Here is a 13,013-nt window from a genome sequence, read left to right as displayed (position 1 = left end):
TCCAGGAGATATAATTGAAGAATTGTACACGTACCCGGCTACCTTCAACACGCTTTGCTGCACTGATATTTTTCCCTCCATTTTTCTTTTTTCTTTTGTTTCTTGCTGGAAGTTCCATCAATACCCTCCAGCCTTTAAGAGACATCATGCAGCCAGGCCTCTTGGCTTGAGGCCACACCGTCCTGAAGACGCCCGATCTCGTCAGATCTCGGAAGCTAAACGGGGCAGGGCCTCGTCAGTACTTGGATGGGAGACCTCCTGGAAATACCTGGTGCTGCAAGCTTTTTACGTCTCCTGGGAAACTTCATCGTAGCTCTTAATACTCTCTATCTGTCTGGAGGAGATATAATTGAAGTATTGTACACGTACCCGGCTACTTTCAACAGCCTTTGCTGCACTGATATTTTTCCCTCCATTTTCCATTTTTTTTTTTTTTTTTTTTGCTGGAAGTTCCGTCAATACCCGCCAGCCTTTAAGAGACATCATGCAGCCAGGCCTCTTGGCTTGCGGCCTCACCGTCCTGAACGCGCCCTATCTCATCAGATTTCGGAAGCTAACGGGGCAGGGCCTGGTCAGTACTTGGATGGGTGACCTCCTGGAAATACCAGGTGCTGCAAGCTTTTTACGTCTCCTGGGTAACTTCATCGTAGCTCTTAATACTCTCTTTCTGTCTGTAGGAGATATTATTGAAGAATTGTACACGTACCCGGCTACTTTCAAAACCCTTTGCTGCACTGATATTTTTCCCTCCATTTTTCTTTTTTTTTTTTTTTTTTGCTGGAAGTTCCGTCAATACCCGCCAACCTTTAAGAGACATCATGCAGCAAGGCCTTTCGGCTTGTGGCCACACCGTCCTGAATGCGCCCGATCTCGTCAGATCTCGGAAGCTAAACGGGGCAGGGCCTGGTCAGTACTTGGATGGGAGACCTCCTAGAAATACCAGGTGCTGCAAACTTTTTACGTCTCCTGGGTAACTTCATCGTAGCTCTTAATACCCTCTTTCTGTCTCCAGGAGATATAATTGAAGAATTGTACACGTACTAGGCTACTTTCAACACCCTTTGCTGCACTGGTATATTTCCCTCTATTTTTCTTTTTTTTTTTTGCTGGCAGTTCCGTCAATACCCGCCAGCCTTTAAGAGACATCATGCAGCCAGGCGTCTCGGCTTGCGGCCACACCATCCTGAACGCGCCCGATCTCGTCAGATCTCGGAAGCTAAACGGGGCAGGACCTGGTCAGTACATGAATGTGAGACCTCCTGGAAATACCTGGTGCTGCAAGCTTTTACGTCTCCTGGGTAACTTTATCGTAGCTCTTAATACTCTCTATCTGTCTGGAGGAGATATAATTGAAGTATTGTACACGTACCCAGCTACTGTCAACATCCTTTGCTGCACTGATATTTTTCCATCCATTTTTCTTTTTTTTTTTTTGCTGGAAGTTCCGTCAAAACCCGCCAGCCTTTAAGAGACATCATGCAACCAGGCCTCTCAGTTTGCGGACACACAGTCCTGAACGCGCCCGATCTCGGAAGATCTCGGAAACTAAATGGGGCAGGACCTGGTCAGTACTTGGATGGGAGATCTTCTGGAAATACCAGGTGCTGCCAGCTTTTTACGTCTCCTGGGGAACTTCATCGTAGCTCTTAATACTCTCTTTCTGTCTGGAGAATATATAATTGAAGAATTGTACACGTACCCGGCTACTTTCAACACCCTTTGCTGCACTGATATTTTTCCCTCCATTTTTCTTTTTTTTTTTTTTTTTTGCTGGAAATTCCGTCAATACTTGCCAGCCTTTAAGAGACGTCATGCAGCCAGGTCTCTTGGCTTGCGGCCACACCGTCCTGAACGCGCCTGATCTCATCATATCTCGGAAGCTAAACGGGGCAGGGTCTGGTCAGTACTTCGTTGGGTGACCTCCTGGAAATACCAGGTGCTGCAAGCTTTTTACGTCTCCTGGGTAACTTCATCGTAGCTCTTAATACTCTCTTTCAGTCTGGAGGAGATATTATTGAAGAATTGTACACGTACCCGGCTACTTTCAACAGCCTTTGCTGCACTGATATTTTTCCCTCCATTTTTCTTTTTTTTTTTTTTTTTTTTTTTGCTGGAAGTTCCGTCAATACCCGCCAACCTTTAAGACACATTATGCAGCCAGGCCTCTCGGCTTGTGGCCACACCGTCCTGAATGCGCCCGATCTCGTAAGATCTCGGAAGCTAAACGGGGCAGGGCCTGGTCAGTACTTGGATGGGAGACCTCCTAGAAATATCAGGTGCTGCAAGCTTTTTACGTCTCCTGGGTAACTTCATCGTAGCTCTTAATACTCTCTTTCTGTCTGCAAGAGATATAATTGAAGAATTGTACACGTACCTGGCTACTTTCAACACCCTTTGCTGCACTGGTATTTCTCCCTCCATTTCTCTTTTTTTTTTTGCTGGATGTTCCGTCAAAACCCGCCAACCATTAAGAGACATCATGCAGCCAGGCCTCTCGGCTTCCGGCCACACCGTCCTGAACGCGCCCGATCTCGTCAGATCTCGGAAGCCAAACGGGGCAGGGCCTGGTCAGTACTTGGATGGGTTTCCTCCTGGAAATACCTGGTGCTGCAAGCTTTTCACGTCTCCTGGGTAACTTCATCGTAGCTCTTAATACTCTCTTTCTGTCTCCAGGAGATATAATTGAAGAATTGTACACGTACCCGGCTACTTTCAACACCCTGTGCTGCACTGGTATATTTCCCTCCATTTTTCTATTTTTTTTTTTTGCTGGAAATTCCGTCAATACCCGCCAGCCTTTAAGAGACATCATGCAGCCAGGCCTCTTGGCTTGCGGCCACACCGTCCTGAACGCGCCCGATCTCGTCAGATCTCGGAAGGTAAAAAGGGGCAGGGCCTGGTCAGTACTTGGATGGGTGACCTCCTAGAAATATCAGGTGCTGCAAGCTTTTTACGTCTCCTGGGTAACTTCATCGTAGCTCTTAATACTCTCTTTCTGTCTGCAGGAGATATAATTGAAGAATTGTACACGTACCTGGCTACTTTCAACACCCTTTGCTGCACTGGTATTTCTCCCTCCATTTCTCTTTTTTTTTTTGCTGGATGTTCCGTCAAAACCCGCCAACCATTAAGAGACATCATGCAGCCCGGCCTCTTGGCTTGCAGCCACACCGTCCTGAACGCCCCCGATCTCATCAGATCTTGGAATTTAAACGGGGCAGGGCCTGGTCAGTACTTGGATGGGTGACCTCCTGGAAATGCCAGGTGCTGCAAGCTTTTTACGTCTCCTGGGTAACTTCATCGTAGCTCATAGTACTCTCTATCTGTCTGGAGGAGATATAATTGAAGAATTGTACACGTACCCGGCTACTGTCAACACCCTTTGCTGCACTGATATTTTTCCATCCATTTTTCTTTTTTTTTTTTTTTGCTGGAAGTTCCGTCAATACCCGCCAACCTTTAAGAGACATCATGCAGCCAGGCCTCTCGGCTTGTGGCCACACCGTCCTGAATGCGCCCGATCTCGTCAGATCTCGGAAGCTAAACGGGGCAGGGCCTGGTCAGTACTTGGATGGGAGACCTCCTAGAAATACCAGGTGCTGCAAGCTTTTTACGTCTGCTGGGTAAGTTTATCGTAGCTCTTAATACTCTCTTTCTGTCTGGAGGAGATATAATTGAAGTATTGTACACGTACCCGGCTACTTTCAACACCCATTGCTGCACTGATATTTTTCCCTCCATTTTTCTTTTTCTTTATTAATTTTTCTGGAAGTTCCGTCAATATCCGCCAGCCTTTAAGAGACATCATGCAGCAAGGCCTCTTGGCTTGCGGCCACACCGTCCTGAACGCGCCCGATCTCGTCAGATCTCGGAATTTAAACGGGGCAGGGCCTGGTCAGTACTTTTATGGGTGACCTTCTGGAAATACGAGGTGCTGCAAACTTTTAACGTCTCCTGGGTATCTTCATCGTAGCTCTTAATTCTCTCTTTCTGTCTGGAGGAGATATAATTGAAGAATTGTACACGTACCCGGCTACTTTCAACAGCCTTTGCTGCACTGATATTTTTCCCTCCATTTTTCTTTTTTTTTTTTTTTTTTTTGATGGAAGTTCCATCAATACCCGCCAGCCTTTAAGAGACATCATGCAGCCAGGCCTCTTGGCTTGCGGCCACACAATCCTGAACGCGCCCGATCTCGTCAGATCTCGGAAGCTAAACGGGGCAGGACCTGGTCAGTACTTGACTGTGAGACCTCCTGGAAATACCTGGTGCTGCAAGCTTTTACGTCTCCTGGGTAACTTTATCGTAGCTCTTAATACTCTCTTTCTGTCTGGAGGAGATATAATTGAAGTATTGTACACGTACCCGGCTACTTTCAACACCCTTTGCTGCACTGGTATTTCTCCCTCCATTTCTCTTTTTTTTTTTTGCTGGCAGTTCCGTCAATACCCGCCAGCCTTTAAGAGACATCATGCAGCCAGGATCTCGGCTTGCGGCCACACCATCCTGAACGCGCCCGATCTCGTCAGATCTCGGAAACTGAATGGGGCAGGGCCTGGTCAGTACTTGCATGGGAGACCTCCTGGAAATACCAGGTGCTGCAAGCTTTTTACGTCTGCTGGGTAAGTTTATCGTAGCTCTTAATACTCTCTTTCTGTCTGGAGGAGATGTAATTGAAGTATTGTACACATACCCGGTTACTTTCAACACCCATTGCTGCACTGATATTTTTCCCTCCATTTTTCTTTTTCTTTATTATTATTTCTGGAAGTTCCGTCAATATCCGCCAGCCTTTAAGAGACATCATGCAACCAGGCCTCTCGGCTTGCGGACACACAGTCCTGAACGCGCCCGATCTCGGAAGATCTCGGAAACTAAACGGGACAGGACCTGGTCAGTACTTGGATGGGAGATCGTCTGGAAATACCAGGTGCTGCCAGCTTTTTACGTGTCCTGGGGAACTTCATCGTAGCTCTTAATACTCTCTTTCTGTCTCCAGGAGATATAATTGAAGAATTGTACACGTACCCGGCTACTTACAACACCCTTTGCTGCACTGGTATTTTTCCCTTTATTTTTCTTTTTTTTTTTTGCTGGCAGTTCCGTCAATACCCGCCAGCCTTTAAGAGACATCATGCAGCCAGGCATCTCGGCTTGCGGCCACACCATCCTGAACGCGCCCGATCTCGTCAGATCTCGGAAGCTAAACGGGGCAGGACCTGGTCAGTACTTGATTGCGAGACCTCCTGGAAATACCTAGTGCTGCAAGCATTTACGTCTCCTGGGTAACTTTATCGTTGCTCTTTATACTCTCTATCTGTCTGGAGGAGATATAATTGAAGTATTGTACACGTACCCGTCTACTTTCAACACCCTTTGCTGCACTGATATTTTTCCCTCCATTTTTCTTTTTCATTTTATTTTTTTATTTTTTTTTGCTGGAAGTTCCGTCAATACCCGCCAGCCATTAAGAGACATCATGCAGCCAGGCCTCTTGGCTTGCGAGCACACAGTCCTGAACGCGCCCGATCTCGGAAGATCTCAGAAACTAAACGGGGCAGGACCTGGTCAGTACTTGGATGGGAGATCTTCTGGAAATACCAGGTGCTGCCAGCTTTTTACGTCTCCTGGGGAACTTCATCGTAGCTCTTAATACTCTCTTTCTGTCTGGAGAATATATAATTGAAGAATTGTACACGTACCCAGCTACTTTCTACACCCTTTGCTGCACTGGTATTTTTCCCTCTATTTTTCTTTTTTTTTTTTGCTGGCAGTTCCGTCGATACCCGCCAGCCTTTAAGAGACATCATGCAGCCAGGCATCTCGGCATGCGGCCACACCATCCTGAACGCGCCCGATCTCGTCAGATCTCGGAAACTGAATGGGGCAGGGCCTGGTCAGTACTTGGATGGGAGACCTCCTGGAAATACCAGGTGCTGCAAGCTTTTTACGTCTGCTGGGTAAGTTTATCGTAGCTCTTAATACTCTCTTTCTGTCTGGAGGAGATATAATTGAAGTATTGTACACGTACCCGGCTACTTTCAACACCCATTGCTGCACTGATATTTTTCCCTCCATTTTTCTTTTTCTTTATAAATTTTTCTGGAAGTTCCGTCAATATCCGCCAGCCTTTAAGAGACATCATGCAGCAAGGCCTCTTGGCTTGCGGCCACACCGTCCTGAACGCGCCCGATCTCGTCAGATCTCGGAATTTAAACGGGGCAGGGCCTGGTCAGTACTTTTATGGGTGACCTTCTGGAAATACGAGGTGCTGCAAACTTTTAACGTCTCCTGGGTATCTTCATCGTAGCTCTTAATTCTCTCTTTCTGTCTGGAGGAGATATAATTGAAGAATTGTACACGTACCCGGCTACTTTCAACAGCCTTTGCTGCACTGATATTTTTCCCTCCATTTTTCTTTTTTTTTTTTTTTTTTTTTGATGGAAGTTCCATCAATACCCGCCAGCCTTTAAGAGACATCATGCAGCCAGGCCTCTTGGCTTGCGGCCACATTGTCCTGAACGCGCCTGATCTCGTCAGATCTCGGAAGCTAAACGGGGCAGGGCCTGATCAGTACTTGGATGGGAGACCTCCAGGAAATACCTGGTGCTGCAAGCTTTTTACGTCTCCTGGGTAACTTCATCGTAGCTCTTAATACTCTCTATCTGTCTGGAGGTGTTATAATTGAGGAATTGTACACGTACCCGGCTACATTCAACAGCCTTTGCTGCACTGGTATTTTTCCCTCTATTTTTCTTTTATTTATTTGCTGGCAGTTCCGTCAATACCCGCCAGCCTTTAAGAGACATCATGCAGCCAGGCGTCTTGGCTTGCGGCCACACCATCCTGAACGCGCCCGATCTCGTCAGATCTCGGAAGCTAAACGGGGCAGGACCTGGTCAGTACTTGAATGTGAGACCTCCTGGAAATACCTGGTGCTGCAAGCTTTTACGTCTCCTGGGTAACTTTATAGTAGCTCTTAATACTCTCTTTCTGTCTGGAGGAGATATAATTGAAGTATTGTACACGTACCCGGCTACTTTCAACACCCTTTGCTGCACTGGTATTTCTCCCTCCATTTCTCTTTTTTTTTTTTGCTGGCAGTTCCGTCAATACCCGACAGCCTTTAAGAGACATCATGCAGCCAGGATCTCGGCTTGCGGCCACACCATCCTGAACGCGCCCGATCTCGTCAGATCTCGGAAACTGAATGGGGCAGGGCCTGGTCAGTACTTGGATGGAAGACCTCCTGGAAATACCAGGTGCTGCAAGCTTTTTACGTCTGCTGGGTAAGTTTATCGTAGCTCTTAATACTCTCTCTCTGTCTGGAGGAGATATAATTGAAGAATTGTACATGTACCCGGCTACTTTCAACACCCTTTGCTGCACTGATATTTTTCCCTCCCTTTTTCTATTTTTTTTTTTTTTTTTTTTGCTGGAAGTTCCGTCAATACTTGCCAGCCTTTAAGAGACATCATGCAGCCAGGTCTCTTGGCTTGCGGCCACACCGTCCTGAACGCGCCTGATCTCATCATATCTCGGAAGCAAAACGGGGCAGGGCCTGGTCAGTACTTGGTTGGGTGACCTCCTGGAAATGCCAGGTGCTGCAAGCTTTTTACGTCTCCTGGGTAACTTCATCGTAGCTCTTAATACTCTCTTTCTGTCTGGAGGAGATATAATTGAAGAATTGTACACGTATCCGGCTACTTTCAAAACCCATTACTGCACTGATATTTTTCCCTCCATTTTTCTTTTTCTTTTTTTTTTTTTTTTTTTTGCTGGAAGTTCCGTCAATACCCGCCAGCCATTAAGAGACATCATGCAGCCAGGCCTCTCGGCTTGCGGCCACACCATCCTGAACGCGCCCGATCTCGTCAGATCTCGGAATTTAAACGGGGCAGGGCCTGGTCAGTACTTTTATGGGTGACCTTCTGGAAATACGAGGTGCTGCAAACTTTTTACGTCTCCTGGGTAACTTCATCGTAGCTCTTAATACTCGCTTTCTGTCTGGAGGAGATATAATTGAAGTATTGTACACGTACCCGGCTACATTCAACACCCTTTCCTGCACTGATATTTTTCCCTCCATTTTTCTATTTTTTTTTTTTTTTTTTGCTGGAAGTTCCGTCAATACCCTCCAGCCTTTTAGAGACATTATGCAGCCAGGCCTCTTGGCTTGCGGCCACACCGTCCTGAACGCGCCCGATCTCGTCAGACCTTGGAAACTAAACGAGCCAGGGCCTGGTTGGTACTTGGATGGGTGACCTCCTGGAAATACCATGTAATGCAAGCTTTTTACGTATCCTGTGTAACTTCATCGTAGCTCTTAATACTCTCTTTCAGTCTGGAGGAGATATAATTGAAGAATTGTACACGTACCCGGCTACTTTCAACACCCTTTGCTGCACTGATATTTTTCCCTCCATTTTTCTTTTTTCTATTGATTTTTGCAGGAAGTTCCATCAATACCCTCCAGCCTTTAAGAGACATCATGCAGCCAGGCATCTTGGCTTGCGGCCACACCGTCCTGAACGCGCCCGATCTCGTCAGACCTTGGAAACTAAACGAGCCAGGGCCTGGTTGGTACTTGGATGGGTGACCTCCTGGAAATACCATGTAATGCAAGCTTTTTACGTATCCTGTGTAACTTCATCGTAGCTCTTAATACTCTCTTTCAGTCTGGAGGAGATATAATTGAAGAATTGTACACGTACCCGGCTACTTTCAACACCCTTTGCTGCACTGATATTTTTCCCTCCATTTTTCTTTTTTCTATTGATTTTTGCAGGAAGTTCCATCAATACCCTCCAGCCTTTAAGAGACATCATGCAGCCAGGCCTCTTGGCTTGCGGCCACACCGTCCTGAACGCACCTGATCTCGTCAGATCTTGGAAGCTAAATGGGGCAGGGCCTGGTCAGTACTTGGATGGGAGACCTCCTGGAAATACCAGGTGCTGCAAGCTTTTTTCGTCTGCTGGGTAACTTTATCTTAGCTCTTAATACACTCTTTCTGTCTGGAGGAGATATAATTGAAATATTGTCCACGTACCCGGCTACTTTTAACACCCTTTGCTGCACTGATATTTTTCCCTCCATTTTTCTTTTTCTTTTTTCTTTTTTCTGGAAGTTCCGTCAATATCCGCCAGCCTTTAAGAGACATCATGCAGCAGGGCCTCTTGGCTTGCGGCCACACCGTCCTGAACGCGCCCCATCTCGTCAGCTCTCGGAAGCTAAACTGGGCAGGGCCTGGTCATTACTTGAATGTGAGACCTTCTGGAAATTCCAGGCGCTGCAAGCTTTTTTCGTCACCTGGGGAACTTCGTCGTAGCTTTTAATACTCTCTTTCTGTCTGGAGGAGATTTAATTGAAGAATTGTACACGTACCTGGCTACTTTCAACACCCTTTGCGGCAGTGATATTTTTCCCTCCATTTTTCTATTTTTTTTTTTTTTTTTTGCTGGAAGTTCCGTCAATACCCGCCAGCCTTTAAGAGACATCATGCAGCCAGGCATCTCGGCTTGCGGCCACACCATCCTGAACGCGCCCGATCTCGTCAGATCTCGGAAACTGAATGGGGCAGGGCCTGGTCAGTACTTGGATGGGAGACCTCCTGGAAATACCAGGTGCTGCAAGCTTTTTACGTCTGCTGGGTAAGTTTATCGTAGCTCTTAATACTCTCTTTCTGTCTGGAGGAGATATAATTGAAGTATTGTACACGTACCCGGCTACTTTCAACACCCATTGCTGCACTGATATTTTTCCCTCCATTTTTCTTTTTCTTTATAAATTTTTCTGGAAGTTCCGTCAATATCCGCCAGCCTTTAAGAGACATCATGCAGCAAGGCCTCTTGGCTTGCGGCCACACCGTCCTGAACGCGCCCGATCTCGTCAGATCTCGGAATTTAAACGGGGCAGGGCCTGGTCAGTACTTTTATGGGTGACCTTCTGGAAATACGAGGTGCTGCAAACTTTTAACGTCTCCTGGGTATCTTCATCGTAGCTCTTAATTCTCTCTTTCTGTCTGGAGGAGATATAATTGAAGAATTGTACACGTACCCGGCTACTTTCAACAGCCTTTGCTGCACTGATATTTTTCCCTCCATTTTTCTTTTTTTTTTTTTTTTTTTTTGATGGAAGTTCCATCAATACCCGCCAGCCTTTAAGAGACATCATGCAGCCAGGCCTCTTGGCTTGCGGCCACATTGTCCTGAACGCGCCTGATCTCGTCAGATCTCGGAAGCTAAACGGGGCAGGGCCTGATCAGTACTTGGATGGGAGACCTCCAGGAAATACCTGGTGCTGCAAGCTTTTTACGTCTCCTGGGTAACTTCATCGTAGCTCTTAATACTCTCTATCTGTCTGGAGGTGTTATAATTGAGGAATTGTACACGTACCCGGCTACATTCAACAGCCTTTGCTGCACTGGTATTTTTCCCTCTATTTTTCTTTTATTTATTTGCTGGCAGTTCCGTCAATACCCGCCAGCCTTTAAGAGACATCATGCAGCCAGGCGTCTTGGCTTGCGGCCACACCATCCTGAACGCGCCCGATCTCGTCAGATCTCGGAAGCTAAACGGGGCAGGACCTGGTCAGTACTTGAATGTGAGACCTCCTGGAAATACCTGGTGCTGCAAGCTTTTACGTCTCCTGGGTAACTTTATAGTAGCTCTTAATACTCTCTTTCTGTCTGGAGGAGATATAATTGAAGTATTGTACACGTACCCGGCTACTTTCAACACCCTTTGCTGCACTGGTATTTCTCCCTCCATTTCTCTTTTTTTTTTTTGCTGGCAGTTCCGTCAATACCCGACAGCCTTTAAGAGACATCATGCAGCCAGGATCTCGGCTTGCGGCCACACCATCCTGAACGCGCCCGATCTCGTCAGATCTCGGAAACTGAATGGGGCAGGGCCTGGTCAGTACTTGGATGGAAGACCTCCTGGAAATACCAGGTGCTGCAAGCTTTTTACGTCTGCTGGGTAAGTTTATCGTAGCTCTTAATACTCTCTCTCTGTCTGGAGGAGATATAATTGAAGAATTGTACATGTACCCGGCTACTTTCAACACCCTTTGCTGCACTGATATTTTTCCCTCCCTTTTTCTATTTTTTTTTTTTTTTTTTTTGCTGGAAGTTCCGTCAATACTTGCCAGCCTTTAAGAGACATCATGCAGCCAGGTCTCTTGGCTTGCGGCCACACCGTCCTGAACGCGCCTGATTTCATCATATCTCGGAAGCAAAACGGGGCAGGGCCTGGTCAGTACTTGGTTGGGTGACCTCCTGGAAATGCCAGGTGCTGCAAGCTTTTTACGTCTCCTGGGTAACTTCATCGTAGCTCTTAATACTCTCTTTCTGTCTGGAGGAGATATAATTGAAGAATTGTACACGTATCCGGCTACTTTCAAAACCCATTACTGCACTGATATTTTTCCCTCCATTTTTCTTTTTCTTTTTTTTTTTTTTTTTTTTGCTGGAAGTTCCGTCAATACCCGCCAGCCATTAAGAGACATCATGCAGCCAGGCCTCTCGGCTTGCGGCCACACCATCCTGAACGCGCCCGATCTCGTCAGATCTCGGAATTTAAACGGGGCAGGGCCTGGTCAGTACTTTTATGGGTGACCTTCTGGAAATACGAGGTGCTGCAAACTTTTTACGTCTCCTGGGTAACTTCATCGTAGCTCTTAATACTCGCTTTCTGTCTGGAGGAGATATAATTGAAGTATTGTACACGTACCCGGCTACATTCAACACCCTTTCCTGCACTGATATTTTTCCCTCCATTTTTCTATTTTTTTTTTTTTTTTTTGCTGGAAGTTCCGTCAATACCCTCCAGCCTTTTAGAGACATTATGCAGCCAGGCCTCTTGGCTTGCGGCCACACCGTCCTGAACGCGCCCGATCTCGTCAGACCTTGGAAACTAAACGAGCCAGGGCCTGGTTGGTACTTGGATGGGTGACCTCCTGGAAATACCATGTAATGCAAGCTTTTTACGTATCCTGTGTAACTTCATCGTAGCTCTTAATACTCTCTTTCAGTCTGGAGGAGATATAATTGAAGAATTGTACACGTACCCGGCTACTTTCAACACCCTTTGCTGCACTGATATTTTTCCCTCCATTTTTCTTTTTTCTATTGATTTTTGCAGGAAGTTCCATCAATACCCTCCAGCCTTTAAGAGACATCATGCAGCCAGGCATCTTGGCTTGCGGCCACACCGTCCTGAACGCGCCCGATCTCGTCAGACCTTGGAAACTAAACGAGCCAGGGCCTGGTTGGTACTTGGATGGGTGACCTCCTGGAAATACCATGTAATGCAAGCTTTTTACGTATCCTGTGTAACTTCATCGTAGCTCTTAATACTCTCTTTCAGTCTGGAGGAGATATAATTGAAGAATTGTACACGTACCCGGCTACTTTCAACACCCTTTGCTGCACTGATATTTTTCCCTCCATTTTTCTTTTTTCTATTGATTTTTGCAGGAAGTTCCATCAATACCCTCCAGCCTTTAAGAGACATCATGCAGCCAGGCCTCTTGGCTTGCGGCCACATTGTCCTGAACGCGCCTGATCTCGTCAGATCTCGGAAGCTAAACGGGGCAGGGCCTGATCACTACTTGGATGGGAGACCTCCAGGAAATACCTGGTGCTGCAAGCTTTTTACGTCTCCTGGGTAACTTCATCGTAGCTCTTAATACTCTCTATCTGTCTGGAGGTGTTATAATTGAGGAATTGTACACGTACCCGGCTACATTCAACAGCCTTTGCTGCACTGGTATTTTTCCCTCTATTTTTCTTTTATTTATTTGCTGGCAGTTCCGTCAATACCCGCCAGCCTTTAAGAGACATCATGCAGCCAGGCGTCTTGGCTTGCGGCCACACCATCCTGAACGCGCCCGATCTCGTCAGATCTCGGAAGCTAAACGGGGCAGGACCTGGTCAGTACTTGAATGTGAGACCTCCTGGAAATACCTGGTGCTGCAAGCTTTTACGTCTCCTGGGTAACTTTATAGTAGCT

The 13,013-nt window shown here is 46.7% G+C and overlaps 4 non-coding genes and 33 pseudogenes across 4 annotated transcripts; all 37 read left to right on the top strand.

The window, feature by feature from the left end:
- Window positions 1-164: 164 nt before the first annotated feature.
- LOC136729684 (uncharacterized) lies at window positions 165-283 on the top strand (annotated as a pseudogene).
- Window positions 284-502: 219 nt separating this feature from the next.
- LOC136728863 (uncharacterized) lies at window positions 503-620 on the top strand (annotated as a pseudogene).
- Window positions 621-836: 216 nt separating this feature from the next.
- On the top strand, window positions 837-955 carry LOC136729367 (5S ribosomal RNA). Its single transcript, XR_010808971.1, has one exon. It is a non-coding gene; the product is annotated as a 5S ribosomal RNA (ribosomal RNA).
- A 210-nt stretch (window positions 956-1,165) lies between these two features.
- Window positions 1,166-1,284, top strand: LOC136729665 (uncharacterized; annotated as a pseudogene).
- Window positions 1,285-1,829: 545 nt separating this feature from the next.
- LOC136729676 (uncharacterized) lies at window positions 1,830-1,948 on the top strand (annotated as a pseudogene).
- Window positions 1,949-2,169: 221 nt separating this feature from the next.
- On the top strand, window positions 2,170-2,288 carry LOC136729389 (5S ribosomal RNA). Its single transcript, XR_010808990.1, has one exon. It is a non-coding gene; the product is annotated as a 5S ribosomal RNA (ribosomal RNA).
- A 209-nt stretch (window positions 2,289-2,497) lies between these two features.
- On the top strand, window positions 2,498-2,616 carry LOC136729549 (uncharacterized; annotated as a pseudogene).
- A 212-nt stretch (window positions 2,617-2,828) lies between these two features.
- LOC136729694 (uncharacterized) lies at window positions 2,829-2,948 on the top strand (annotated as a pseudogene).
- Window positions 2,949-3,157: 209 nt separating this feature from the next.
- Window positions 3,158-3,276, top strand: LOC136729447 (uncharacterized; annotated as a pseudogene).
- A 213-nt stretch (window positions 3,277-3,489) lies between these two features.
- Window positions 3,490-3,608, top strand: LOC136729003 (5S ribosomal RNA). The gene has a single exon (XR_010808836.1). It is a non-coding gene; the product is annotated as a 5S ribosomal RNA (ribosomal RNA).
- Window positions 3,609-3,824: 216 nt separating this feature from the next.
- Window positions 3,825-3,943, top strand: LOC136728802 (uncharacterized; annotated as a pseudogene).
- Window positions 3,944-4,161: 218 nt separating this feature from the next.
- Window positions 4,162-4,280, top strand: LOC136728855 (uncharacterized; annotated as a pseudogene).
- Window positions 4,281-4,488: 208 nt separating this feature from the next.
- Window positions 4,489-4,607, top strand: LOC136729698 (uncharacterized; annotated as a pseudogene).
- Window positions 4,608-4,823: 216 nt separating this feature from the next.
- Window positions 4,824-4,942, top strand: LOC136729220 (uncharacterized; annotated as a pseudogene).
- A 210-nt stretch (window positions 4,943-5,152) lies between these two features.
- On the top strand, window positions 5,153-5,271 carry LOC136728841 (uncharacterized; annotated as a pseudogene).
- A 555-nt stretch (window positions 5,272-5,826) lies between these two features.
- LOC136729724 (uncharacterized) lies at window positions 5,827-5,945 on the top strand (annotated as a pseudogene).
- A 216-nt stretch (window positions 5,946-6,161) lies between these two features.
- Window positions 6,162-6,280, top strand: LOC136728801 (uncharacterized; annotated as a pseudogene).
- A 219-nt stretch (window positions 6,281-6,499) lies between these two features.
- LOC136729538 (uncharacterized) lies at window positions 6,500-6,618 on the top strand (annotated as a pseudogene).
- A 210-nt stretch (window positions 6,619-6,828) lies between these two features.
- LOC136729479 (uncharacterized) lies at window positions 6,829-6,947 on the top strand (annotated as a pseudogene).
- A 208-nt stretch (window positions 6,948-7,155) lies between these two features.
- Window positions 7,156-7,274, top strand: LOC136729716 (uncharacterized; annotated as a pseudogene).
- A 220-nt stretch (window positions 7,275-7,494) lies between these two features.
- On the top strand, window positions 7,495-7,613 carry LOC136729640 (uncharacterized; annotated as a pseudogene).
- Window positions 7,614-7,837: 224 nt separating this feature from the next.
- Window positions 7,838-7,956, top strand: LOC136728791 (uncharacterized; annotated as a pseudogene).
- A 218-nt stretch (window positions 7,957-8,174) lies between these two features.
- LOC136729156 (uncharacterized) lies at window positions 8,175-8,293 on the top strand (annotated as a pseudogene).
- A 216-nt stretch (window positions 8,294-8,509) lies between these two features.
- Window positions 8,510-8,628, top strand: LOC136729155 (uncharacterized; annotated as a pseudogene).
- A 216-nt stretch (window positions 8,629-8,844) lies between these two features.
- LOC136729369 (5S ribosomal RNA) lies at window positions 8,845-8,963 on the top strand. Its single transcript, XR_010808973.1, has one exon. It is a non-coding gene; the product is annotated as a 5S ribosomal RNA (ribosomal RNA).
- A 216-nt stretch (window positions 8,964-9,179) lies between these two features.
- LOC136729196 (uncharacterized) lies at window positions 9,180-9,298 on the top strand (annotated as a pseudogene).
- Window positions 9,299-9,516: 218 nt separating this feature from the next.
- On the top strand, window positions 9,517-9,635 carry LOC136729560 (uncharacterized; annotated as a pseudogene).
- A 216-nt stretch (window positions 9,636-9,851) lies between these two features.
- On the top strand, window positions 9,852-9,970 carry LOC136728800 (uncharacterized; annotated as a pseudogene).
- Window positions 9,971-10,189: 219 nt separating this feature from the next.
- On the top strand, window positions 10,190-10,308 carry LOC136729537 (uncharacterized; annotated as a pseudogene).
- Window positions 10,309-10,518: 210 nt separating this feature from the next.
- LOC136729478 (uncharacterized) lies at window positions 10,519-10,637 on the top strand (annotated as a pseudogene).
- Window positions 10,638-10,845: 208 nt separating this feature from the next.
- On the top strand, window positions 10,846-10,964 carry LOC136729715 (uncharacterized; annotated as a pseudogene).
- Window positions 10,965-11,184: 220 nt separating this feature from the next.
- Window positions 11,185-11,303, top strand: LOC136729619 (uncharacterized; annotated as a pseudogene).
- A 224-nt stretch (window positions 11,304-11,527) lies between these two features.
- LOC136728790 (uncharacterized) lies at window positions 11,528-11,646 on the top strand (annotated as a pseudogene).
- Window positions 11,647-11,864: 218 nt separating this feature from the next.
- Window positions 11,865-11,983, top strand: LOC136729154 (uncharacterized; annotated as a pseudogene).
- A 216-nt stretch (window positions 11,984-12,199) lies between these two features.
- On the top strand, window positions 12,200-12,318 carry LOC136729153 (uncharacterized; annotated as a pseudogene).
- A 216-nt stretch (window positions 12,319-12,534) lies between these two features.
- On the top strand, window positions 12,535-12,653 carry LOC136729739 (uncharacterized; annotated as a pseudogene).
- Window positions 12,654-12,863: 210 nt separating this feature from the next.
- LOC136729477 (uncharacterized) lies at window positions 12,864-12,982 on the top strand (annotated as a pseudogene).
- Window positions 12,983-13,013: the final 31 nt, after the last annotated feature.

This window comes from Amia ocellicauda, unplaced genomic scaffold (assembly GCF_036373705.1).
Source record: "Amia ocellicauda isolate fAmiCal2 unplaced genomic scaffold, fAmiCal2.hap1 HAP1_SCAFFOLD_30, whole genome shotgun sequence".
Taxonomy (NCBI): domain Eukaryota; kingdom Metazoa; phylum Chordata; class Actinopteri; order Amiiformes; family Amiidae; genus Amia; species Amia ocellicauda.
The sequence above is the reverse complement of the archived record's forward strand: the minus strand, read 5'-3'. Positions and strand labels throughout refer to the sequence as shown.